The following is a 25,807-nucleotide window of genomic DNA, read 5'->3' as shown; positions in this document are numbered from 1 at the left end:
AACTTATATATTTTTTTTGATTTGTTATTTCCTCCGGGTATAACAGATGCTTAGAAATCCATGTAGTTTAAAATAGAATTACTGTAATGCTGCCCATAAAACTAAATCTATTTTATTATGATTAATAGATGATTTTAAGAAATGCATGATTAAGTGCTAGGCTGAATCCTAATGCCTTAGTTATATTTTTGTCAATCTGAATATTATTTAGCCTTTAGTTTTTGTTCACTGTCAAATCCCTGTGGATTCGATCTCGGACTCACCGAGAATATTACTTTGCTACACCCTATACTTGGGGTATCCTATTTTTAATTTCTCTTTTAAAAAGAACAAGATTAAAATCGTAGCAAGTTTTTGGCGCCGTTGCCGGGGATTTGCAACGTGCGAACGAGAACAAGGCTGCAAAATTTCAACTTTTACTTTTTGTTTCTTCAATTTTTCTTTATTTCTAACACAGCTGAAATTTCAAATCTTTTCAGATTCAAGGACGACAAAAAAGCGGGACCAGTAACGAGGAAGATCAAGATCAAATTTTTGGATTTCCGGAGTGAACGAACTCCGGCCGTGAGTATTTAAATTAATTTTTCTGTTTTGTTCATACTAGTCCTATTTTTCCTACATTAGAATTTTACTCTTGTTTTTTTTAAAAAAAATTATTTTAAAAGAAAATTATTAATTAAAATAATAAAATAATAAATAAATAAAAAGAAAAAAAAATTTAGTTAGTTTGCTTGATCAACTATTCAAATGCAATTTAATGTCATGACATAAAATGTTAAAAATCTTCTTGATTGTTGCATATAGTATAAAGCATTTGCATAAAATAATCTAAGGGCTGAACCCATTAAAAAGATAAGGTCGGGATTTCATCACTCGTCCTTAGCCCAAAAATCATCCCAGTGCATAAATATCCTAAGCCTAATTAAAATCAACTAGACGTTGGCCCCTAAGGATATTCGAGCTCAATAGGACGAAGACCACTGAAAGTTGCACCAATTTCGCTCTATGACCCCGGTCGATGTCTAGGCAAGCTTTGTCCCTTTAAGTGATTGAAGGAAGACAGTTTCTGTTCGAGGAAAGTGGGTTTTAAGTGGGACATTTGCTATACGCATCGTGACCCCTCCACTTACCTGAGAGCTTACCTGGTCGACTAGGTTATTAGACCGCATTGGAGGCTTAAGTGTACTCTTCAAACCAGTTAGGAGCTGTCTAGAAATTTTTAGGAAAACATTAGAAATAAGGGTGCTATGCTTTGATACTGTTTGATTGTGAATAATTTTAGTAGCAGGGTGTCAATATTCATAGCTTTAGGTAATATTCATACTCATCCAAAACTCTAAATATATATATATATATATAAAATAAATAAATAAATAATAATAATAATAATAATTAAAAAAAAGGATAAAAAAAAGTCGACTGGTTAATTGGTCAGTATATGCGGTTGTGGCAAAGGGATAAAACAAAAAGATTAGTCCGAGTTGAATCTAGGGATAAAAGTTCAAATAATCAAATGAAAGATAATGGTAGTAATCAGGGAGATAATGAATTTCAAGATGATTTACCTATTAGAACGCTTCGTGATTATCTACAACCCACTAGGACCAGTACCCCATCTTGTATGGTTATTCCTACTGCTGCGGGAGCTTTTGACATGAAACCAGGAATAATCCAATTACTCCCAAAGTTTCACGGACTTGATTCTGAAAGTCCCTATTTGCACCTAAAAGAATTTGATGAAGTGTGTTCAACACTTCATTTCAATGATGTCACTGAAGAGGTAGTTAAGCTTAAGTTATTTCCTTTTTCTTTAAAGGAAAAAGCTAAGTCATGGTTACACTCCTTAAGGCCTAGGACCATAGCCACCTGGCAAGAAATGACAAGAGAATTTTTAAAGAAATTCTTTCCAACACATAAAACAAACACACTTAGAAGAAATATCATGAACTTCGCACAAAAAGATGGAGAAACATTTTTTCAGTGTTGGGAAAGATTTAAGGACCTTCTGCTTGCTTGCCCACATCATGGATATGAAATTTGGAGGGTCATTAGTTTCTTTTATGATGGTTTGTCCTCAAATATGAGACAATTTGTAGAAATAATGTGTAATGGTGAATTCATGAGTAAGGAACCAAATGAAGCCTGGGATTATTTTGATCTTTTAGCAGAAAATGCACAAGCTTGGGATACAACAGATAAAAATGAAAAATCTAAAATGGCACCTAATACAAAAGGAGGAATATATCTTATTAAAGATGATAATGATGTCAATGTAAAAATTGCTAATATGACTAGGAAGGTTGAAGCCATGGAATTAAGCAAGGCTAATTTAGGAAAAGCACAAACTTTTGTTGAAAGTATATGTGGAATTTGTGAAAGTAATGCACATGTGACCAAGGATTGTCCTACAATCCCTGCTTTTCAAGAAGTGTTGCATGATCAAGCAAATTTCACCAATACTTATAAAAGACCATTTCCAGAAACATATAATCCTAATTGGCGAAACCATCCTAACTTTAGTTGGAGACATGGACCCACTGCCAATGAATCTCAAGGAAATTCTGTTCCTACTCCTTATGTGCCACCACATAGGAAATCCCTTGAAGATACTTTGCAAACCTTCATGCAAGGGCAGACTCAAATAAATCAGAATACCATGCAGTCACTTCAAGAACTTAAAAATTCTGTAGGTAGAATTGAGGCTCAACTCAATGTTAGGGAAAAAGGGACATTTCCAGCCCAACCTCAATCTATCCCAAAGGGTCAACATGAGGTCCATGAAGCAAGTTCATCCCAACCTAAATTTGAACAAGTTAAGTCTGTCACAACCCTTCGTAGTGGAAAAATAATTAACAAAGAAATTCCAACGAAGGATGACAGACCTAAAAAATCCATTGAGAAAAGGGATGAAAATGATAAAGAACAAAATGATTCAATACCCCATCATAAAATAGTTGCTCCATTTCCTCAGCGCTTGCTTGCAGCTAAAAAGGGAATACCTGACTAAGAAATTCTGGATATCTTTAAACAAGTAAAGATTAACATTCCTTTATTAGATGCCATTAAGCAGATCCCATCTTATGCCAAATTTTTAAAAGATCTTTGTACCATAAAGCGAAAGCTTTATGTACAAAAGAAAGCTTTTCTAACTGAACAGGTGAGTGCTATTCTCAAACACAACACCCCACTTAAGTATAAAGATCCTGGTTGTCCTACCATATCTTGTATCATAGGAAACTTCAGGATACAACGAGCCCTTCTTGATTTAGGTGCAAGTGTTAACTTACTGCCCTATTCAGTTTATGAACAGTTAGGACTTGGTAAATTAAAACCCACCAAGGTTACTCTCCAACTTGCCGATCGATCTATAAAGATACCAAGAGGAATAGTCGAGGATGTACTTATCCAAATTGATAAATTCTACTTTCCAGTCGACTTCATAGTATTAGATACCCAGCCTGTCATGAACTGTACTACTCCAATACCTGTCATTCTAGGCCGCCCATTTCTAGCTACTTCCAATGCTTTGATTAACTGTCGAAATGGAATAATGAAAATGTCATTCGGGAATATGACTATAGATTTTAATATATTTAACATTTGTAAACAACCCGATAATGATAACGAAAATGATGAAATTCATGGAGTTAATCTGATCGACTCCATTGTAGAGGATGCTCTTGTCCCATCTCTTTCTTCTGATCCTTTAGAAACATGCCTAACTCATTTCGGAAATACAGATATCAACCAAAACTTTAGAGAAATCAGTGTTATATTAGATTCAGCTCCTTTGTTGGATACAGATAGGTGGAAATCTCGTTTTGAAGAATTGCCCACACGCAACAATAGTCCTCTACCATCTAGTGTTCAAGCACCTAAACTTGAGCTAAAGCCTTTGCCATCTGAGCTCAAGTACGCATACCTTGGTCAAGAAGAGACTTTTCCTGTGATCATATCATCCCAACTCGAACAAAGTCAAGAACTAAAATTATTGGAAATTCTCAAAGAGCATAAGGGAGCAATAGGGTGGACAATTGCTGATATCAAGGGAATTAGTCCCTCAATTTGCACTCATAGAATCCACTTAGAAGCTAATGCCAAACCTTCTCGTCAACCTCAACGTCGATTAAACCCAAACATGAAGGATGTGGTTAGAGCAGAAGTTCTGAAACTTCTGGATGCGGGTATGATCTACCCAATTTCAGATAGTAAATGGGTAAGTCCAACCCAAGTGGTCCCGAAAAAATCTGGTGTTACTGTAGTCAAAAATGCCAACAATGAATTAGTTCCAACTAGGGTCCCCACTAGTTGGCGTGTATGCATTGACTATAGAAAACTTAATTCTGTCACAAGGAAGGATCACTTTCCTCTACCTTTTATTGATCAAATCTTAGAAAGGTTGGCAGGTCATAAATTTTATTGCTTCCTAGATGGCTATTCAGGTTACAACCAAATTGCAATTGATCCTGAAGATCAGGAAAAGACCACTTTTACATGTCCTTTCGGCACATTTGCTTACAAGAGAATGCCTTTTGGATTATGTAATGCTCCTGCAACCTTCCAAAGATGCATGCTCAGTATTTTCTCTGACATGGTTAAGCATTTTTTTGGAAGTCTTCATGGATGATTTTTCGGTTTTCGGCTCCTCTTTTGAAAACTGTGTGAACCATTTAAAGCTAGTCTTAATTCGGTGTGAGGAGAAGAATCTAATCTTAAACTGGGAAAAGTGGCATTTCATGGTAACTAGGGGAATTGTTCTCGGGCATGTCATTTCATCTGAAGGAATTGAAGTAGACAAGGCTAAAATTGACTTAATTGCTAACTTACCCAACCCAAAAACTATCAAAGATATACGCTCATTTTTGGGTCATGCAGGATTTTATAGGAGATTCATTAAAGATTTTAGCTCAATATCTAAACCCTTATGTAATCTCCTTCAAAAGGAAACCCAATTTGTGTGGTCTGAAGAATGTCAAAAAGCTTTTGATAAACTCAAAAGCTTGCTGACCTCTGCTCCCATCATGCAACCACCTGACTGGTCACTTCCTTTTGAAATTATGTGTGATGCCAGTGAATATGCAGTTGGGGTAGTTCTAGGGCAAAGAAAAGAAAGAAAGCCTTATGTTATCTACTATGCAAGTAAGACTTTAAATAGTGCACAAAAGAATTACACCACTACGGAAAAGAACTACTCGCCGTAGTATTTGCACTAGACAAATTTCGGTCTTACTTGATTGGATCCAAAATCATTATCTACACTGACCACGCTGCTCTTAAGTACCTTCTTTCAAAAAAGGATGCTAAGGTGCGTTTGCTTAGGTGGATCCTTCTGCTCCAAGAATTTTTTCTAGAAATAAGAGATAAAAAGGGGGTAGAAAATGTAGTAGCTGATCACTTGTCCCGTCTGACTCTTTCAGATTCCTTAGATAATTCACCCATAAAAGACACTTTCCCTGATGAGCAACTATTTGAGATCACATCTTCACCCTGGTTTGCAGACATTGCAAATTTTTTAGTCACAGGTGAACTACCAAGTCATTGGAATAAACAAGACAAAAGAAAATTTTTGACTGAAATAAAAAATTTTTTCTGGGATGATCCTTATCTTTTCAAATACTGCCCAGACCAAATTATTAGGAGATGTGTACCTAATGACGAATTTATTAGTGTCATTTTCTTTTGTCATTCTGAAGCTTGCGGTGGTCATTTCTCTGGTAAGAAAACGGCTGCAAAAATTTTACAGTGCGGTTTCTATTGGCCCACCTTGTTTAAAGATTCCCATAACTTTTGCAAAGCTTGCGAGCGTTGTCAAAAGTTAGGTGGGATAACTCGTAGGAATATGATGCCCCTCAACCCAATTTTAATTATCGAAATATTTGATTGTTGGGGAATAGATTTTATGGGTCCATTTCCTCCTTCATTCGGAAATTTGTACATCTTAGTAGCTGTAGATTATGTCTCCAAATGGATAGAGGCAATTCCTTGCAAACATAATGACCACAAAACTGTTGTAAAATTTTTAAAAGAAAACATTCTTTCCAGATTTGGAATGCCTCGAGCCATCATCAGTGATGGGGGTTCACACTTCTGTAATAAGTCTTTTGAGGCTTTAATGCGAAAATATGGGATCACCCATAAAGTCGCCACCCCTTATCATCCACAAACAAGTGGACAAGTTGAAGTATCCAATCGATCAATTAAGAATATTCTAGAAAAAACGGTTAACCCAAATCGCAAAGACTGGTCTTTGCATTTAACTGATGCACTTTGGGCTTATCGTACTGCTTTTAAAGGCCCGATTGGTATGTCTCCGTACCGTCTTATATTTGGCAAACCTTGTCACTTGCCTGTGGAATTGGAGCATAAAGCCTACTGGGCTATTAAGAAATTTAATTTTGATATGGATAAGGCTAGTTCACTACGCAAACTTCAACTTAATGAACTAGAGGAAATCAGGAATGAAGCATATGAGAATGCTCGAATTTATAAAAACAAAATGAAAGTCTTTCATGATAGAAATATTATGAGAAAAACATTTGAGCCTTCCCAGAAAGTTCTATTGTATAATTCAAGACTTCATTTATTTCCAGAAAAATTGAGATCTAGGTAGACCGGCCCATTTATAGTTAAAACTGTTTATCCGTATGGAACTGTTGAGATAGAGAATCCAAACACCGGTAATATTTTTAAAGTAAATGGCCAACGTTTGAAGTTATTTTTGGACAACTTTACCCCAGAGGTTGAATCGACCAATCTGGGAGATCCTGTTTATCAGGATTGATCTCTATATCTGCTAGAGATCCTCTATTTGTACATAATTTTTCTTTCTTTCATATGACAATTGGTGAGCAACAACAGTGTGCAGTCATTCTATCAGGTAAATTCTAACCTTCAGCCTTATTATCCTTCATACAATCATATTTAATGCATTCATGTTGAAACATTGGGGACAATGTTGAATTTAAGTTGGGGGGAGAGATTACTGTATTTTTCTATATATCATACCAATTGTCATATCATTTTTTAAAAAAAAACTATTAAAAAAATAATAAAAAATAATATATATATAATAATAGTAATAATAATAACAAAAATATATTTTGTTGCATTTAATTACCACTTTAATTTTCTAAGCAAATAAACATGTGCAGCTATTAAGGCAAGGAGCGCATTATGACTTATCAAAGACCTATTACTAGATCCCCACATAAGTATCAATGACAATAGGAAGGCCTTAGGAGTTCACTTGTGTTATCTATTTGTTTGTTGACCTTATTCGCAAGAGAAGTATGAGTGTCCTTGTCTTAAAGTTCATGATTTGGTTTTCACATAAAGATAGAGTTTGAAATTCCCGGCTAGATCACCTGGGTGCCTTATGTTCTGACCTTGGTTGACCTATAGTCACAATACAGTCACGTTACATAAAAAAAAAAAAAAAAGAAAAAAAAAAGAGAGAAATAATACAGTTTGTCTTCACTGAGTAACCGGGCCTCTTGCCTACAAAGCAGCGAGTGTTCGCGTAAAAAGGTGAAAATGACTGAAATAAGTGACTAGTCTGGCCTCGTGGCGTAGTCTGGTTTGAGTAATTAAGTCCGAGGGGTGTTTCACCTAATGCCTTGAGCCAATTGGATCAAGAGTCATTGACCCAAAGCTCGTTACATGGACCTTACTAGAGCCTAATGGAGTTGGACTGTTGTAGTCACTGTGCGAAAAAAAAAAAATATTTTAAACATGAGTGGGTTAGTTAAATTAAAACCAAGTGACTTGTGGATGACTGGTTTGACTCCATTGTTTTAGAACTCTGTGTACCTGGGATGTCTAGTTGGGATTGATAGCTTCAATTTTATATGCAAACCATTCTGGGCAAATAACATGTGATATTCGAAAAATTTAGTAGGTCGGGAGCTAACAAATGATAGTTAACACTTGTGAATTTGAGTAGTGCACCTAGAACTCAAAGGGTACCCAATTGTGGTAGAGGTATAGGTATTCTGAGACGTCACATTTACATTTGCCTTAAGGGTTGCTATGTTTTAAAGTATCTTCTAACTTAAAAATGATGTTTGTGGGTAACATCACTGCAAACCCTCACGAGACAACACTCGTCCACTAGGGTAACCTAGGGGTTTAACGGCTTGTTGCACATGCTAAGTGCAATCGTAATGCTCTACGAAAGTGAGTATTTATTTTAATTCATGCATATTGATATATATTAATAAAATAAACAATACTTTTGCACCCTCATTTTATCATTTTCACACTAAATTGCTAGAGACTAGCAATAAACTAGTTGGGGGGTGTGATGATAGTACAAAAGTAAAACTTTCATATTATCTTAATTAGTATTATAGCTAATCTTTATTAATAAAATTAATTAATTAATGTTTTATTTGTGTCTGAGTGCATGTAATTCAAAAGACCCAATAATGCTGGATTTGAGCTCAATGCCTGGGAGCCCATGCTCAACAAATCTCTAGCGTCTCATCTGAGCCTCACGTCGCCTCCGCATATTCCACGCCTATATGGAAAGTCCAGACGCGATCTTGTTCACTCGTCCCATGCATCCACCTTCCAGATGCAACATTTCATCCGTGAGGCAACACCCCAACAGTTTTCTTCATCCCATCTACCGTGTCTCCCAACCGGATCATTCCAAGCCGCATTCAATATCCCAGCATCCAATTTCAGCCATCCGAGTCAATCCAAGCAGCTCCAAACCGATTCATGGCTTCTCTTCCCAACCGTCCGTGGATCTCCCAAGCATCGTGGCATCTCATCAGCGTCCTTCTGTCTCCCCTGTTTCTTCCCAGCTCATCCACGCGTTCTAGCGGAAGAGTCCCAAGCTCGATTTCATTCATCCCGTGTCTCAAGCAACCGGCTCTCCAAGCGGCATCCGATCGGTTCATCTTTGAATTCCCTTCCCATCAAAACAAATTCCCAACGGCAGCGAGGGAAATCCAAAAGCCAAACCGGCTCTTTCTTTCATCCGTGAAACAACTCCCCAAGTTCTTTTGGCTTCCAAGCAACAGAGAACCGTCCCAGCCATGAAGAGCATCCCAAGCGATTCATCCACTCCTAGCAGCGTTTCAGCTTCTCCGATCGCTTCTCCTCCTTCAAACATGCTGAAAGTATCCATAAAAGGAACCGGGAAGGGGCTACGAGGAGGGAGCCGAAGGAGGAAGGAGAGGAGGAGGAAAGAAGGAGGAGGAATTCGGAAGCCAGGGGGCCACGATTCATCATCCTTCCGGTGAAGGAAAGGGAAGAAGCTAGTCGGCGGGAAGGGGGATTGAGAGGCAATCGGACGGAGGAGAGAAGGGAGCCGGGAAAGAAAACAGAGTGCCCTGTTTTCTGAACCAAAGAAAAGAAAAAAAAAAGGGAATTTATGCTTTATTTTATTTGTTCTATACTAATCCCTTTTACAAAAATGCTTGCATCTCATATGGATAGCTAAATCTAATATAGCTAAGGCTAGGGAAAAGCCTAGCATTTTCTTCATGTATTTTCTTTAATCATCAATTGGATTTTAATGTTTTTGATTTGATTTATGGTGCAGTAGATTGATAGAAATTATTTCAAACTTATATATTTTCTTTGATTTGTTATTTTTCCCGGGTATAACAGATGCTTAGAAATCCATGTAGTTTAAAATAGAATTACCGTAATGCTGCCCATAAAACTAAATCTATTTTATTATGATTAATAGATGATTTTAAGAAATGCATGATTAAGTGCTAGGCTGAATCCTAATGCCTTAGTTATATTTTTGTCAATCTGAATATTATTTAGCCTTTAGTTTTTGTTCACTGTCAAATCCCTGTGGATTCGATCTCGGACTCACCGAGAATATTACTTTGCTACACCCTATACTTGGGGTATCCTATTTTTAATTTCTCTTTTAAAAAGAACAAGATTAAAATCGTAGCATCTCCCAGGCCAAAAGATGAACTCCACTCCTGCCCCCTGATGCCCCCATAAGAAGCTCTGGAACTGCCTCTCCATATCCTGCAACACAGCCAACGACACCATGGTATGGGACAACAAATAAACAGAGATCGAACTCAGAGCTAACCGTACCAAGATGACTCTCCTCATCATGAAGAGAGCGCTGGCTTGCCATCTTTCCAGTGTGCGCTTGATGCCCTTCTCCATCTGAATACACTTCGCCCTACGTAGATGATGAGAGCACAAAAGTGCGATCTACATGTCACTAAAATTAATGTTATTGCTAACCGATAATAATAAATTCACTAGATTAATATTATATTTGGGTTTGACACAGATTATCATAAATTAGAGATAAAATGCACATTGAGTACAAATTTGACTTCAGAATGATCCCTTCCCAGATCCGACCCGGTTGAAGATCGAGTCGGGTTCGGGTCTGAGTCGGGTCCGAGTCGGGTTCGGGTCCGGATCCAATTTTTCTATACTTTTGGGAAAGAATTTTTAGCAGATCTAATTTGACCATATCATAACTATGAGGTGCTGGGTGACCCATGACTTGAAAGACTTGCAATTGACCTCCAGTCAGAACAGATGACTCCTCCCATCTCAGGAGGGCAAAGAAAGTCCCAGACCTTCTTCCAAAATCCAATTCCATTGCAGAAACTGGCACATAACCCATATTCAGGGAGATCCTCTCACCCGCATCAAAGCATCCATGCGAAAACAGGGGAGAGGGAATGATCCCATGCGTCCGCCACATCGATCCCAAGTGCCCGTTCGAATGCATCCAACTCCCGTGCCAGCCACCGTGCCAGCAGCCCGCGTTCTTCACGCGGTGAACATCCCAGCGATCCAGCCTTCTCCATCGCGCCCAATCATCCCGGAATCCCAGCGGCCAGCCCCTCCTTCCAACGATCCCGCCTCACAGATCGCCTCCAGCCGCATCCGCACCATGATCGGCGGCCTCCCAGTGATCCCACGGCTCCCTCCACGGATCAAGCTCCCGCGTCCGCGTCCAAGGATCCGGCCATTCGAGATGTCCGCCCGTGATTCTCCCCCACACGCCACGGATCAAGCTTCCACGCCTTCCTCCGAGAAATCCCCGCTTCTCCCTTCCGGATTCAAGACCCCCCTCTGCCTCTGCTTCCGCCCATGGTGCGGATGCTAATCCCGGCGTTTCAGCCTCGTCCGTTGTCCATGACGCGTCCGTGATCCCGCCACCGTTTTGATTCTCAAGCCAGCTTCAAGGTGGGGGCGAGCTATAAAAGGAGGTGGTGCTCGGCTGTTGAGGGAGGGGAAGAAGAAGGGGGCCGGCGGGTCCACAGAAAAGAGAAGAACAGGGGAGAGGGCTCGGTTTGGGAGAGAAGAAAGAAAATCAAAAAGAAAATCAAACAGGGGAGATGGCTCTGTCTTGTGAAAAGAAAGAATAAAAAATAGGAGAGAGGGAAAAGGGGAGTTTCCTTGTTTTTCTTCTTTGTTTTTATATTTTATTTTGTAGAAGGAGGAATGGCTTCCAATCTTCATTTTACTATTGTAATTGTTCTTTTATGCAATCCATTAATTTTTCTTTTATGCAATTCATGTTTTAGGTTAAGTTTAATTTCTGCAATTTATTTTTATGCATTCAAGAATTCTTGTTTTAGTTGCAATATATGAAATTTTCTTTCATGCAGTTTATGTTTCAGGCTTCAATCTTCCTAAGCACTATTTTCATCCATGCCAAAGTTTTCCTTTGAATAGTTAAATATTTTATTAAATTTATAAATGCTCTTCTATTCCAAGTATTTGTCTTTTTGTTATTTTCAAATGGAAAACCTTCTCTGGCAGACTAGAGAATCATTTAACATCCTCAAAGTAATGTTTTTCTTTTGTTATTCAAAAATCGATTTTGAATCCGAGTGAACGTTCTAATTTTTATGTAACTCCAACCGCCTTCCTGTGGATCGACCTCTTACAACCACTATTCTTCGGGTAGAACAGGTAAGAGTAAATTAAATTTAAACTTTGTTCGTCGGTTCTAACAACGATCGGTCTAGCATATTTTTAGTTAGACAGAAAAAGGACGAACAGAATTTTGGCGCCGTTGCCGGAGAGGCAAATCGAGAAGCAAGAACGATCACGAAGATCAAATCAAATTTTGGATGCCCGGAGTGAACGTACTCCGGTAGTAAGTTTTTGTTTTTTTTATTTTTTTTATTTTTATTAATTTTCCTTATTTTGATAATTTCTAGTTAATAATTTCGTAGTTATTAAATTTTGAAATTTGAAATTCAAAATTTAAAATTCAAAAAAAAAAATTAAATTTTAAAAAAAATTCAAAAATTCAATTTTTTTTTTTAAATTCAAAATTTGAATTCTGAGATTCGAAATTTGAAGTAGAAAAAAGAAAAAAAATTTTAATTAAATCAAAAAAAATATAAAAAAAATTATTATTTTTGTTAGTAATTGATAGGGTGCAATCCCCCGAGGTTATCATACCTCTATTGGGACTCCTCACGGAGTAATCTCCAGAGCTTATTCAATGGGCATTCGGAGATTGACTGACGCATAAGAATTGTGTTTAGTTTACATTCAAGTTATTGCTATAAAAAAAATAAAAATAAAAATAAAAAAAAATTATAAAAAAAATAAAAATAAAAATAAAAAAATTTTTGCTTGCTCATTTAATCAATACAACCTAATGACATTGCATAAACTTTAAAAAAAAATATTGATTATTTGCTGCATTTAGTATTAAGCATTTGCATAAAGTAATTAAGGGCAAAACCCATTAAAAAGATAAGGTCGGGAAGTCATTACCTGTCCTTAGCCCAAAAATCACTACCTTGCATACATATCCTAAGCCAAATTAAATTAAAATCAAATTAGACATTGGCCTTAGGGTTTTCGAGCTCAATTAGGCTCTTGGAAAGAAGCGGCTGAAAGCCACTCCAGTGAGAATTTAGTAATTGGTGATGTCTAGGAAAGTTTTACAACAGTGAGAACTGTTACAGGTATTGTGGTATCGGTGTATCCCTTCTGGCACCACCGCACACCCCGGGACTTTCCTGGTCACTGGTTACTGGATCACTTAACTGGTAAGCTCAAGCTTAATCTGAAAGGGAGATTAGGAGCTGTTTAATCTAGAGAGAATTTCAGGAACTTTTTAACCTGATAAGTCTCTGTGCAACTAGATTTAAGAAGCTACTAAATCTCACTTAGCTCTAAGACTAATAGGATCAAATTGTTGTGTGGTGTTGATTGTGGTCATCTTGGTCTAGCCCTTCTTCTTATCTTTTAGGATTTCGTTTAAAAAATTGAGTCTAATTAAGTTGTGGAAAATGTATGCATGGTAGAAGGTCATTAAGGGATAAGTTAACCCCATTTGATCCTGAGATTGATAGAACTTTTCATCATAACCTGCGAACTGTAAACCAACCGTCGATCTCTACAATGGGTGAACTGTTGGGAACCCGCCCATGCCGCTGATATTTCAAAAAATTTTCAGATGGCAACGGAATCGGCATGCACGGGTTCGACGTTCATCGCATGAACGTTGTTTCGAGACCTTTCGTAATTAGGTAAGAATTAAAACTTTTAAAACTATTAGGAAGATCAAATCTTCACCTTGCGCGGGTAGATGATCACCGCAAATCTGAATTCGTGGTTTTGGAAGAGGGTTCGCTTGAAGCCGTTCAAACGTCCGGCCTCTACGGGTATCCACACGAAGCAGGATCCGATCCAAGCTCTCTATCTCACCGGGGTGCTAGCTCCCTTGCAGAGATAGCTTTGATGGCTGATGTCCTCCCTCTCAATCAACTCTTGATTGTGCTTGGAAGGAGGAAGAAGAAGGATGAAGAAGAGGAAGAAGATGAGCCCCTACGCAGCCTTCTGCTGTTCCTTGCGTTGGATGAAGGAAGGGAAGGGAAAGGAAGCCGCCAACTCTTGGCTTTTCTTCTCCCTTTGCTTGCGGCTGAACCAAGAGGAGGAGAGGGGGCTTCCACGGCTTGAAGAGGAGGAAAAAGATTCATCTAGGGCACCGGCCCTAGTCCTCCTTTAATAAGGATGAAGGGCTCCTACAAGTTAGGAGCCCTTGACAACTTTCCAAGAGGGGGCGCCGGCCCCCTCTCTCTTCATGTCGGACCTAATCAAGTGGAGAGGGGCTGATGCCCCTCTTACTTGGTTAGCCTAATCCTCTTCCAAAGAGGATTAGGTCCCTCTTTCATGGTTTAATCCTAATCTAATTAGGATTGGCCAAATTGGGTTCAATCTATGCTAGTCCTAATCCAATTAGGACTTGAATGAACCATGACTCAATTGAACTCTTCAATCCTAATCCAATTAGGAGTCATGTTGATTCATTAGATTAATAATTAATTTAGACTTAAGGAATCCTAATCTAATTAGGATTTGTTTAATTTTAGTCCTAATCCAATTAGGACTCTATTTGAATCCGAAGTCCTAATCCAATTAGGATTTCTAGGAATCCTACTCCAAGTAGGAATCCAATTTTGATTCAAAATTCCTAATCTCATTAGGATTGTAGGAATCCTATTCCAAGTAGGAATTCCAGTCCTACTCCAACTAGGATTTTCAGTCCTAATCCAACTAGGACTCTAGAAATCCTACCCGAAGTAGGACTCTTGTTTCAAGTCCAATTAATTAATTCCCTTTGTTTCTTCTTCAACTTCTTATCAATCAAATTGATTACTTGTGATTCCTAATCACGATTTCAACCATCGGATCGGTCAATACTTCTAGTGTGTGTGACCCCATAGGTTCTATTCTGACTGGTAGTGAGATATATTGTGATCTCTATCTCAATATCATTGAAAACTCCTTTCAATGGGTTGGAACGATTCCAACTCAACTCATTAGGGTTTATCGATCATCAAGATAATCCCTATGAGTCCCACCATCCACCAGTGACACCTAGCAGCATGTAGTGGCTACCCAGCAGAATGGAATGATGAACCTCTAGGTGCAGTTAACATGTGATACAGTCCTACTATCGTGGATCCCTACAGGACGGAGGTCATGGACAACTCGTCAAACCCCATCGTCTGTCATATGTCAAGATTTATTCGACTTGAGTTCGATGGTGGAAAACTCTTTTTCCACTTTATATTACTGCCCTGGCCAAGGTCTTAGAACTCAGTCTAACAAATCACATAGGATCACTCCTCTTCTATCAAGGTCGATAGATTCCTTATAGGTGCATACCCTACTCCTACAGTGAACCTACTGCAGCCAATCTACACTGCATTGACCCATATGGCTAGAGACCATGTATGTGTGCAGTCAAACTACAATAACCTCACTGTGAGTAGCCGAAGCACCGCAGGTCAAAGGACCAGTCACACTACTGCAACATCAAGCAAGTCACTGACGAGTGGATAGACATCCAAGTGACTTCTTGTCTTGGTCACGCTCAGTACCCTTGTTCTCTAACAAGCACCTACACTATCACTTCAGTGTCCCTACACTGTGGACTCAAGTCTCGTCCATCCAGAAGGAAAGTGATCTGTGCACTGATCGGATCGATCACCGTCCTCGTGATGATTCATTGATCAGGAGCATTTAGAAATTAATCACCAATGATACATGGCTCAAATTCTCAACTCTTGAGAATATGTATCATCATCTTATTAATTCCTTGGACGATTCATAGACACATAAACAATATGAATGAAAAGATGCCTTTTATTTATTCAATAATAAATAGTCAAGTACAAAATTATGTCCCTAGAATCAACAATGTGTCAGCCAAATTGACTTCTAGGGCATATATCTAACAATCTCCCACTTGCACTAAAGCCAATTGGTCATATATCTTAGGCCCATCTTCTCAAGGTGGGCTTTAGTCTTTTGCTGACTCAGCTGCTTAGTGAACGGGTCTGCCACGTTATCCGCGGAGTCTACTCTCTGCACCTCTACATATTTCTTCTCCACATTGTCGCGTATGAGGTGAAAGCGCCGCTCTATATGCTTAGACTTCTGATGAGACCATGGCTCCATAGCTGTGCTATGGTGCCAATGTTATCGCAGTAAAGTATTATGGCATCTAATGACATTACACCTAACTCTGCAATTAACTTTTAATCAGAAGGTTTCCACTGCACCCTTAGATACGGCTTAACATTCAGCTTCTAAGGTAGAATCTATAATGATCGGTTGTTTGGAACTCTTCCAATTTACTGAACCACAATTGCACATATTCTGATGCAGACTTTCTATCATCAATATGTGTGCATCCTTCCACCTTCAACTCTGATCTTCTCCCAAAGACCAAGAACATGTCCTAAGTTCTTCTCAAGTACTTAAGACTGTTCTTCACAGCTGTCCAGTGTTCTTCACCTGGATTCGACTGATATCTGCTTGTGACACTCACAGCAAGAGCTATATCAGGTCGTGTACACAGCATGGCATACATGAGGCTTCCTATTGCCGATGCATAGGGAATCTTGCTCATGCGTTGAATCTCTTCAGATGTGTTGGGGCACATCTTCTTGGAGAGATGAATTCCATGCCTAAGGGGTAAGAGACCCCTCTTGGAGTTTTCCATGCTGAACCTCTTCAGCACCTCCTCTATGTACATCTTCTGTGAAAGGCCAAGCATCCTTTTAGATCTATCTCTATAGACCTTTATTCCCAAAATATAGGATGCTTCCCCAAGGTCTTTCATGAAGAATTCTTTTGACAACCAGACCTTGACCGAGGTTAGCATGGGAATATCATTCCCAATCAGGAGAATGTCATCTACGTACAGTACGAGAAAAAGACAGCACTCCCACTAACCCTTTTGTAAACACATGGTTCCTCTTTGTTTTTGATGAAATCAAACGTTTTGATTGCATCATCGAAACGAGTGTTCCAACTCCGAGATGCTTGTTTTAGTCCATAGATGGACCTTTGCAGCTTGCAGACCTTGTGATCTCCATCACTGGAAGTGAAACCCAAAGGCTGTTCCATATAGATATCTTCATCAAGATATCCATTCAGGAAAGCAGTTTTCACATCCATCTGCCAGATTTCATAATCATGAAATGCTGCAATGGCAAGCAATGTTCGGATGGATTTTAGCATGGCTACAGGTGAAAAGGTCTCCTGATAGTCAATGCCTTCGCGCTGACTATACCCTTTCGCCACAAGCCTTGCCTTATAGGTCTCTACCTCTCCATCCGAACCTATCTTCCTTTTGTAGATCCATTTGCATCCAATAGGTACAATACCTTCTGGTGGGTCTACTAAGGTCCAGACTTGGTTGGAATGCATGGAGTCTAACTCTGACTTCATAGCTTCCAGCCATTTCTCGGAATCGATATCAGATATCGCCTCGTTGTAGGTTTTGGGATCCTGTATGTGATCCCTATCTCCCACTAGGAACATTTCCTCGGTATCCTCTTCTAGTATACCTAAGTATCTATCGGGAGGATGGGAGACCCTACTAGATCTACGAGGTGGTCGAGGGACATCGTGTACTGGCTCTTTATGAATGGGTTCAATAGGATCCATGACTCGTTGCTTTTCAGAGACTTTCTCTTCAAGCTCAATTTTCCTCCCACTGCCTCTATCAAGGATAAACTGATTTTCCAAGAAGATGGCATGACGGCTCACAAACACATTGTGATCCTCTGAGACGTAAAAAATTGTATCCTAATGACTCTTTAGGATATCCTATAAAACGAGCACTTATGGTCCTAGCCTCTAACTTGTCCGCCTGTAGTCTCTTGACGTGGGCCGGACATCCCCAAATCTTGAGATGACCCAGACTTGGTTTCTTACCATGCCATATCTCATACGGTGTGGTAGGAACGGATTTAGAGGAAACTCTATTCAATAAATAAATCGCTGTGAGTAAGGCATCTCCCCAAAGGAACATAGGTAAATCAGTGAAGCTCATCATGGACCTGACCATGTCCAATAGGGTCCGATTCCTCCTCTCTGACACCCCGTTGAGCTGAGGTGTACCCGGAGGTGTCCATTGTGAGACTATGCCGTTTTCTTTGAGATAGTCCCGGAATTCCCCACTAAGGTATTCTCCTCCTCGATCTGATCGAAGAGCCTTAAGAGATTTTTCAGTTTGTTTTTCTACTTCATTCTTGAACTCTTTGAACTTTTCAAAAGACTCAGACTTGTGTCTCATAAGATACACATACCCATACCGTGAATAATCATCGGTAAAGGTAATGAAGTAAGAATAACGTCCCCTGGCTAGCACATCGAATGGGCCACATACATCTGTATGTACTAGGGTAAGTATTTCAGTGGTCCTCTCCCCATGTCCTACAAAGGGCAGTCTAGCCATTTTTCCTTGAAGACAGGACTCGCAAACTGGATATGACTCGGAAGTCAATGAGCCTAAAAGCCCATCTTTATCCATTTTGTTCATTCTGTCTTCTCCAATATGGCCAAGCCTGAGGTGCCACAAATATCTTTGGTTTATCTCATCTCTGGATCTTTTGGATCCTTTGGCACTCACATCTTGCTCGGTAACATTCACAGATACATCCATATGTAAATGATAGAGACTGTCAATCATGAAACCGCGTGCGACTATTTTATTTCTTAAATAAATAGAACAGCAGTCTTTGTCAAATGTAAAAACATGATCTTCCTTTGCTAGACATGAAACAAAAATCAAATTTCTGCTAGCAGCAGGTACATAATAGCAGTCTCTAAGTAATAAACTAAATCCAGACGGTAGTCGCAAATGGTAGGTGCCCACAGCCACAGCAGCAACTTTTGCCCCGTTGCCAACCCGAAGGGTTACCGCACCTTCCGCCAGCCTTCTACTTTCCTTTAGACCCTGCATGGTAGTGCACAAATGAGCACTAGAACCAGAATCTATAACCCAACTAGAAGTAGAAGAAACCGTTAGATTAGTTTCAATTATGAGCAAGTCTATACCTTCTGAAGGCGTGTCACCTTTCTTGTTCTTCAGGCTCTCGAGGTATGAAGGACAGTTTCTCTTCCAGTGGCCTTCGACATTGCAGTGGAAACATTTTCCTTTGTCGTTAGCCTTTTTCTTTTGAACTTCCTTCTTTGGCTTCTTGTCTTTCTTCTGCTTCTTAGCAGGCTTCTTTTTCTTCCAAGTAGACTTTCTCTTGGAACCAGAAGTCAACTCAGCAGCAAGGACATTGCCCCTTGAACCTTTCAAGGCTCCCTCAGCAGTTACCAACATGTTGATTAGTTCAGTCTTAGTGCATTCAATCTTATTCATGTGGTAGTTTACTATAAACTGACCAAATGAATCAGGAAGTGACTGTAGGATCAAATCCACTTGTAATTCCTTGTGCATGTCCATACCAAGTTTCTCAAGCTCCTCTAGGTCCTTGATCATGGTCAGACCGTGATCATGGACAGACTGCTCTTCGCGCATTTTCGCTTTGAAAAGTCTCTTGGACACTTCAAAACGAGCTGTGCGACTTTGCTCACCATACAACTCTTGCAGGTGTGCTAGTATGTCCCTAGCAGTCTTCATACTTTCATGCTGGCATTGGAGTTCATTAGACATGGATGCCATCATATAGCATTTTACTCTAATGTCATCATCCAACCACTTTTTATACAACTCACGTTGAACATCAGTAGAACGTGCTGGTAGTGTGGGGATATCTGAATCGAGTATGTAGCCTATTTTCTCACAGTCCAAAACTATTTTGAGATTTCTAAGCCAGTCTTTGTAATTGGTTCCGGTCAGTCGGTTGGTCTCAAGAATACGGGTCAGAGGGTTTGAAGCTGACATTGTATCTGCAGAGAGTAAAGATTCTAGTTAGACTTTTGTACTTGATCCTAATCTGTTCTAAGGTCTTTTAGAACAAATGTGACTCCCACTATTTTCTCGAATCCCTTGCACTCCCCTGGTAGGGAAACGGAAATCCCACACGACTAGGGTTTCTAATGGGTACTGCGGTCCCACCGATTTACATGCCACCTCACCTAACAGTTATTGGTGACACATAGATGGATGAGTGTACAACTCTTGTACAATGCTTCTCAAGCATGTTGCAGTGTAACTTGGTCTCTAAGCCATGAAGACCTCACCTAACAGTTATTGGTCCCATTTCTTAGTTAAGTCAGACCCACCGTATAACCGTAGGAATAAAGTCGTCATTGGGTCCTCACCTAACAGTTATTGGTGCCCAACCCCACCTTTACCCTACAACATCTCATGTCTATAGAGAGGTCCAGCCCCCCGATGCAACTTGACCACTGTGTCCAGCCGAGACAAATCAACATCAGAAAGGCCTTAGCAGCTCTACTACAGTGGAAGACCTATTGACTTAATATTGGTTAATCAGGTCTTAGTGTTTGCAACTTGAGCCCTTCATAAGAGGTAATCGAACAATTGGCCAGGTAAGCAGGTGGGAGGCTCCCCTTACTCAGAGAGTAAGGTCCTAATTAAGTAACCACCTTTCATGCTTTCCTAGACACCAATTAGATCAATTAATCTAATATGACTTGCTCATGTCGGTTCACTCTCGACTTGATTGAGGAGGTTTTGATTTAGGTCTCAATTGGGTTTGATACATCATATGTAAACCTATCTACCCGACTCGCATTCACATCACATGCAAACGGCACATCACAGGCAGTTATAATCGCAGCATCAAATTAAAGCTAAACTTTAAATAGGTGATGATCATGGATTCTAATTAGGTCGTATTACAAGCACATGCACATCAATCGATCAAGTGGTCTTCAACTCTTGAATTGGTTCTAAGCCTCCTTGATTCGATCCTTGATCAACTCTTGATCCCATCGCCATCAACCGCTTAGATCACCTTTCATCTCATGCCTTTGCTTCAACTTGATCGTTGATGTACATCACATCACAGAAATACAACCAGATGTAAAATAAAAATAAAAATAAATTACATCTCCTTTTAGGAGGCACGCAGGCCTCTCAAAACATCAAATAAGATGCATGCAAGCATCTGAAAAATTACATGACATCGCAGATCACATCGCAGGTCATTACATTTGATACCAAAAGGGTTTGAATCCTATGATCATCACCGTATGCAACAATTATAATTTTCAGATCTGAAAACTAACTGATTATATCATGACATAGGTCGCTGATCATGCTAATCATGATTCTAAACTTTGTAATCCCATTAACAATGTAATTAGAATCATCTTTTTATCACATAAAAATCAGCATGCAAAAATCAGCACCCCTGAAAATTCTGCATGCAGAATTTTTCAGCATGCATGATCATTCAATTTTCAGATCTAATAAGCCTTTAGATATTTAATTCTTACCTTAATCTACGAAGCCTAGGCTCTGATACCACTGTTGGGAACCCGCCCATGCCGCTGATATTTCAAAAATTTTTCAGATGGCAGCGGAATCGGCATGCACGGGTTCGACGTTCATCGCATGAACGTTGTTTCGAGACCTTTCGTAATTAGGTAAGAATTAAAACTTTTAAAACTATTAGGAAGATCAAATCTTCACCTTGCGCGGGTAGATGATCACCGCAAATCTGAATTCGTGGTTTTGGAAGAGGGTTCGCTTGAAGCCGTTCAAACGTCCGGCCTCTACGGGTATCCACACGAAGCAGGATCCGATCCAAGCTCTCTATCTCACCGGGGTGCTAGCTCCCTTGCAGAGATAGCTTTGATGGCTGATATCCTCCCTCTCAATCAACTCTTGATTGTGCTTGGAAGGAGGAAGAAGAAGGATGAAGAAGAGGAAGAAGATGAGCCCCTACGCAGCCTTCTGCTGTTCCTTGCGTTGGATGAAGGAAGGGAAGGGAAAGGAAGCCGCCAACTCTTGGCTTTTCTTCTCCCTTTGCTTGCGGCTGAACCAAGAGGAGGAGAGGGGGCTTCCACGGCTTGAAGAGGAGGAAAAAGATTCATCTAGGGCGCCGGCCCTAGTCCTCCTTTAATAAGGATGAAGGGCTCCTACAAGTTAGGAGCCCTTGACAACTTTCCAAGAGGGGGCGCCGGCCCCCTCTCTCTTCATGTCGGACCTAATCAAGTGGAGAGGGGCTGATGCCCCTCTTACTTGGTTAGCCTAATCCTCTTCCAAAGAGGATTAGGTCCCTCTTTCATGGTTTAATCCTAATCTAATTAGGATTGGCCAAATTGGGTTCAATCTATGCTAGTCCTAATCCAATTAGGACTTGAATGAACCATGACTCAATTGAACTCTTCAATCCTAATCCAATTAGGAGTCATGTTGATTCATTAGATTAATAATTAATTTAGACTTAAGGAATCCTAATCTAATTAGAATTTGTTTAATTTTAGTCCTAATCCAATTAGGACTCTATTTGAATCCGAAGTCCTAATCCAATTAGGATTTCTAGGAATCCTACTCCAAGTAGGAATCCAATTTTGATTCAAAATTCCTAATCTCATTAGGATTGTAGGAATCCTATTCCAAGTAGGAATTCCAGTCCTACTCCAACTAGGATTCCCAGTCCTAATCCAACTAGGACTCTAGAAATCCTACCCGAAGTAGGACTCTTGTTTCAAGTCCAATTAATTAATTCCCTTTGTTCCTTCTTCAACTTCTTATCAATCAAATTGATTACTTGTGATTCCTAATCACGATTTCAACCATCGGATCGGTCAATACTTCTAGTGTGTGTGACCCCATAGGTTCTATTCTGACTGGTAGTGAGATATATTGTGATCTCTATCTCAATATCATTGAAAACTCCTTTCAATGGGTTGGAACGATTCCAACTCAACTCATTAGGGTTTATCGATCATCAAGATAATCCCTATGAGTCCCACCATCCACCAGTGACACCTAGCAGCATGTAGTGGCTACCCAGCAGAATGGAATGATGAACCTCTAGGTGCAGTTAACATGTGATACAGTCCTACTATCGTGGATCCCTACAGGACGGAGGTCATGGACAACTCGTCAAACCCCATCGTCTGTCATATGTCAAGATTTATTCGACTTGAGTTCGATGGTGGAAAACTCTTTTTCCACTTTATATTACTGCCCTGGCCAAGGTCTTAGAACTCAGTCTAACAAATCACATAGGATCACTCCTCTTCTATCAAGGTCGATAGATTCCTTATAGGTGCATACCCTACTCCTACAGTGAACCTACTGCAGCCAATCTACACTGCATGGACCCATATGGCTAGAGACCATGTATGTGTGCAGTCAAACTACAATAACCTCACTGTGAGTAGCCGAAGCACCGCAGGTCAAAGGACCAGTCACACTACTGCAACATCAAGCAAGTCACTGACGAGTGGATAGACATCCAAGTGACTTCTTGTCTTGGTCACGCTCAGTACCCTTGTTCTCTAACAAGCACCTGCACTATCACTTCAGTGTCCCTACACTGTGGACTCAAGTCTCGTCCATCCAGAAGGAAAGTGATCTGTGCACTGATCGGATCGATCACCGTCCTCGTGATGATTCATTGATCAGGAGCATTTAGAAATTAATCACCAATGATACATGGCTCAAATTCTCAACTCTTGAGAATATGTATCATCATCTTATTAATTCCTTGGACGATTCATAGACACATAAACAATATGAATGAAAAGATGCCTTTTATTTATTCAATAATAAATAGTCAAGTACAAAATTATGTCTCTAGAATCAACAATGTGTCAGCCAAATTGGCTTCTAGGGCATACATCTAACATGAACATATTAGAACCCTGAATGAATTATTCGCTCCTGCATCCGCTAGTCCACCTACATGTATAGTATTGCCAATAAATAATGCAGCCCAATTTGAAATTCGGGCTGCAACAATAAACATGTTACCCAAGTTTCATGGGTTCGAGAGTGAACAACCCTATATTCATCTAAACAAGTTTTTGACAATCTGTCAAACATTTAGAAATCAAAACTTAGATGAAGAGGGTATTAAATTAAGATTGTTTCCCATGACTTTAGAAGATCGTGCTGCTGCATGGCTGTATTCCCTTGCTTCAAATTCCATCACATCATGGGAACAGCTGTCTAGGAAGTTCATGGCTAAGTTCTATCCCATGGTAAAAACTGAAAAAATTAAGGATGCCATCAGAACTTTTAGAGAAAAATCTGAAGAAGAATTCTTTCAAACTTGGGAACGATTCCATGACTTGTTGGTCAAATGCCCACACCATGGGCTTGATAAGGCTGATCTGGTCCACTTCTTTTATAAAGGACTAACTCCGGCACATAGAAATATGATTGAGTCCATGCACAAGGGTAGGTTTATGAACCAAACCCCGGATCAAGCCTATGAATTTCTTGTTGACTTAGCTGAAAATGCCCAAAATTGGAGTAGCTATGGTGAGGAAGTAATTAGAGATGAGTTTGGGTCTAGAAAACATGATGACCCAAAGATTGATTCAAAGATTGATTTTGATGATCACAAAACCTTGAAGTATAAATACTAATGTTTGTGTTGCAAGGAGAAAGATATTTATTTTGCAAGGAACATAGCAAGTTGGAAGAATACAAGAAGGCCTCCAAAGTTCTGAAGAAAAGTTGGAAGAAAGCTACAATTCATTGGCCCAAGTTTCAAGTTCAAAGAATTCAAGTTGAAGGAGCAAATTCAAAGAAAAATTCAAAAGAATAGTCCTCGAGTCGACTCCTGGAAGTTTAGAGTCGACTCTGGCACTCTAGAGTTTCAAGAAACAGTGCTCGAGTCGACTCCGGGACTCTACGAGTCGACTCCGACTGAGAACAAACAAAAAGACAGAGAGTTGATTTTCTGCGCTACAGTGATCTCGAGTCGACTCCCAACTTCAGGAGTCGACTCCCAACTTCAGGAGTCGACTCCCAGCTACAGTGCCGGCAGACTACTATTCACAGATCAACTCCTGTTTCAGCCGAGTCGACTCCTACTTCAGCCGAGTCGACTCGAGCACGCTGGGAGGCATAACGGCTAGTTTTTTCTTGATTCCAACGGCTCTATTTTTGTCTCTAACGGCTAGATTTTTGTTGGGACTCCCTCTAAAGCTATAAAATCAAGAGAAGAGCTAGGGGAGAAGGTATGGAAGTGGGAGAAAACATTTAGGGAAGAAATTTGAAAGAGATTACAAGGAAAATCTCCCATAAGCACAAAAGGGCCATTCAAAGTAAAATAGAGAGAAGAAGAGCATCCAAGTGAATCCCAAAGCTTCCTCTCCATCCGTGTGCTGCCTCGGAGATCCTCTACTTCGTGCAAAATCAGAAGAGGGGCAAGTGAAGAAGAAGCCGAGTTCCTCCATCTACAAATTAGTTTGAGGGCTTCTTCTCTTTTCTTTACTTATGTACATTTGCTATATTTGCTTATTTGAGAAGCTTGTATTTGATATAAACTCTTGTTCTAGTATCTTGTAACTTGATTCAATCAAGGGATTGAATCAAGGGGTTAAGGTTTGTTGGTAAGCCAAAGGAAAAAACCAACGTTGTAAGGTTGTGGTTAGTGAGCCTTTGGGGAAAACCAACCGGGTTGGATTGTGAGCCCGTGAAAACAATCTGTTGGTTCTAGTCGGTGAGCCTGTGAAAACCGACCGAGTTCGTTGTGATCTCGCAAAACAACAAGTTGGGTTGTGAGCTTGTAAAACAACCGACTGTAATCTAAGGGATTATAGTGAAATTCCCAAGAGGTCTTGGGGAGTGGATGTAGGTGCTGGGGTGCACCGAACCACTATACATCTTTGTGTTTGTGATGCCTTATCTCTTGTATTTCATGCCTTCCATTCATGCTTGATTGTGTAATATCTCTAGCTTTGTTTTCTATAGAGTTATAAGTGATTTGCTTAGCTTCCACTCCATTCTTACCATACACATAGATTAAAATTGATTATACAACTATAAGTTAGTTTTAGATCAATTGCACCCTAAAGCCATAGTATAATTGCTCTAGCTTAATCTTCCACTGCTTTACTTGTAATTGCCTAGAGCTTAAGT

The 25,807-nt window shown here is 39.7% G+C and overlaps 2 non-coding genes across 2 annotated transcripts; both read right to left on the bottom strand.

Moving 5' to 3' along the window:
* Window positions 1-1,924: 1,924 nt before the first annotated feature.
* On the bottom strand, window positions 1,925-2,031 carry LOC120105730 (small nucleolar RNA R71). The gene has a single exon (XR_005508046.2). It is a non-coding gene; the product is annotated as a small nucleolar RNA R71 (small nucleolar RNA).
* Window positions 2,032-23,928: 21,897 nt separating this feature from the next.
* LOC120105729 (small nucleolar RNA R71) lies at window positions 23,929-24,035 on the bottom strand. The gene has a single exon (XR_005508045.1). It is a non-coding gene; the product is annotated as a small nucleolar RNA R71 (small nucleolar RNA).
* Between the last annotated feature and the right edge of the window lie 1,772 nt (window positions 24,036-25,807).

This window comes from Phoenix dactylifera, chromosome 7 (assembly GCF_051530095.1).
Source record: "Phoenix dactylifera cultivar Ajwa chromosome 7, Ajwa_hap1_PhDact_Kaust_v1.1, whole genome shotgun sequence".
Classification (NCBI taxonomy): Eukaryota; Viridiplantae; Streptophyta; class Magnoliopsida; order Arecales; family Arecaceae; genus Phoenix; species Phoenix dactylifera.
This window is presented reverse-complemented; position numbering and strand designations above follow the sequence as displayed.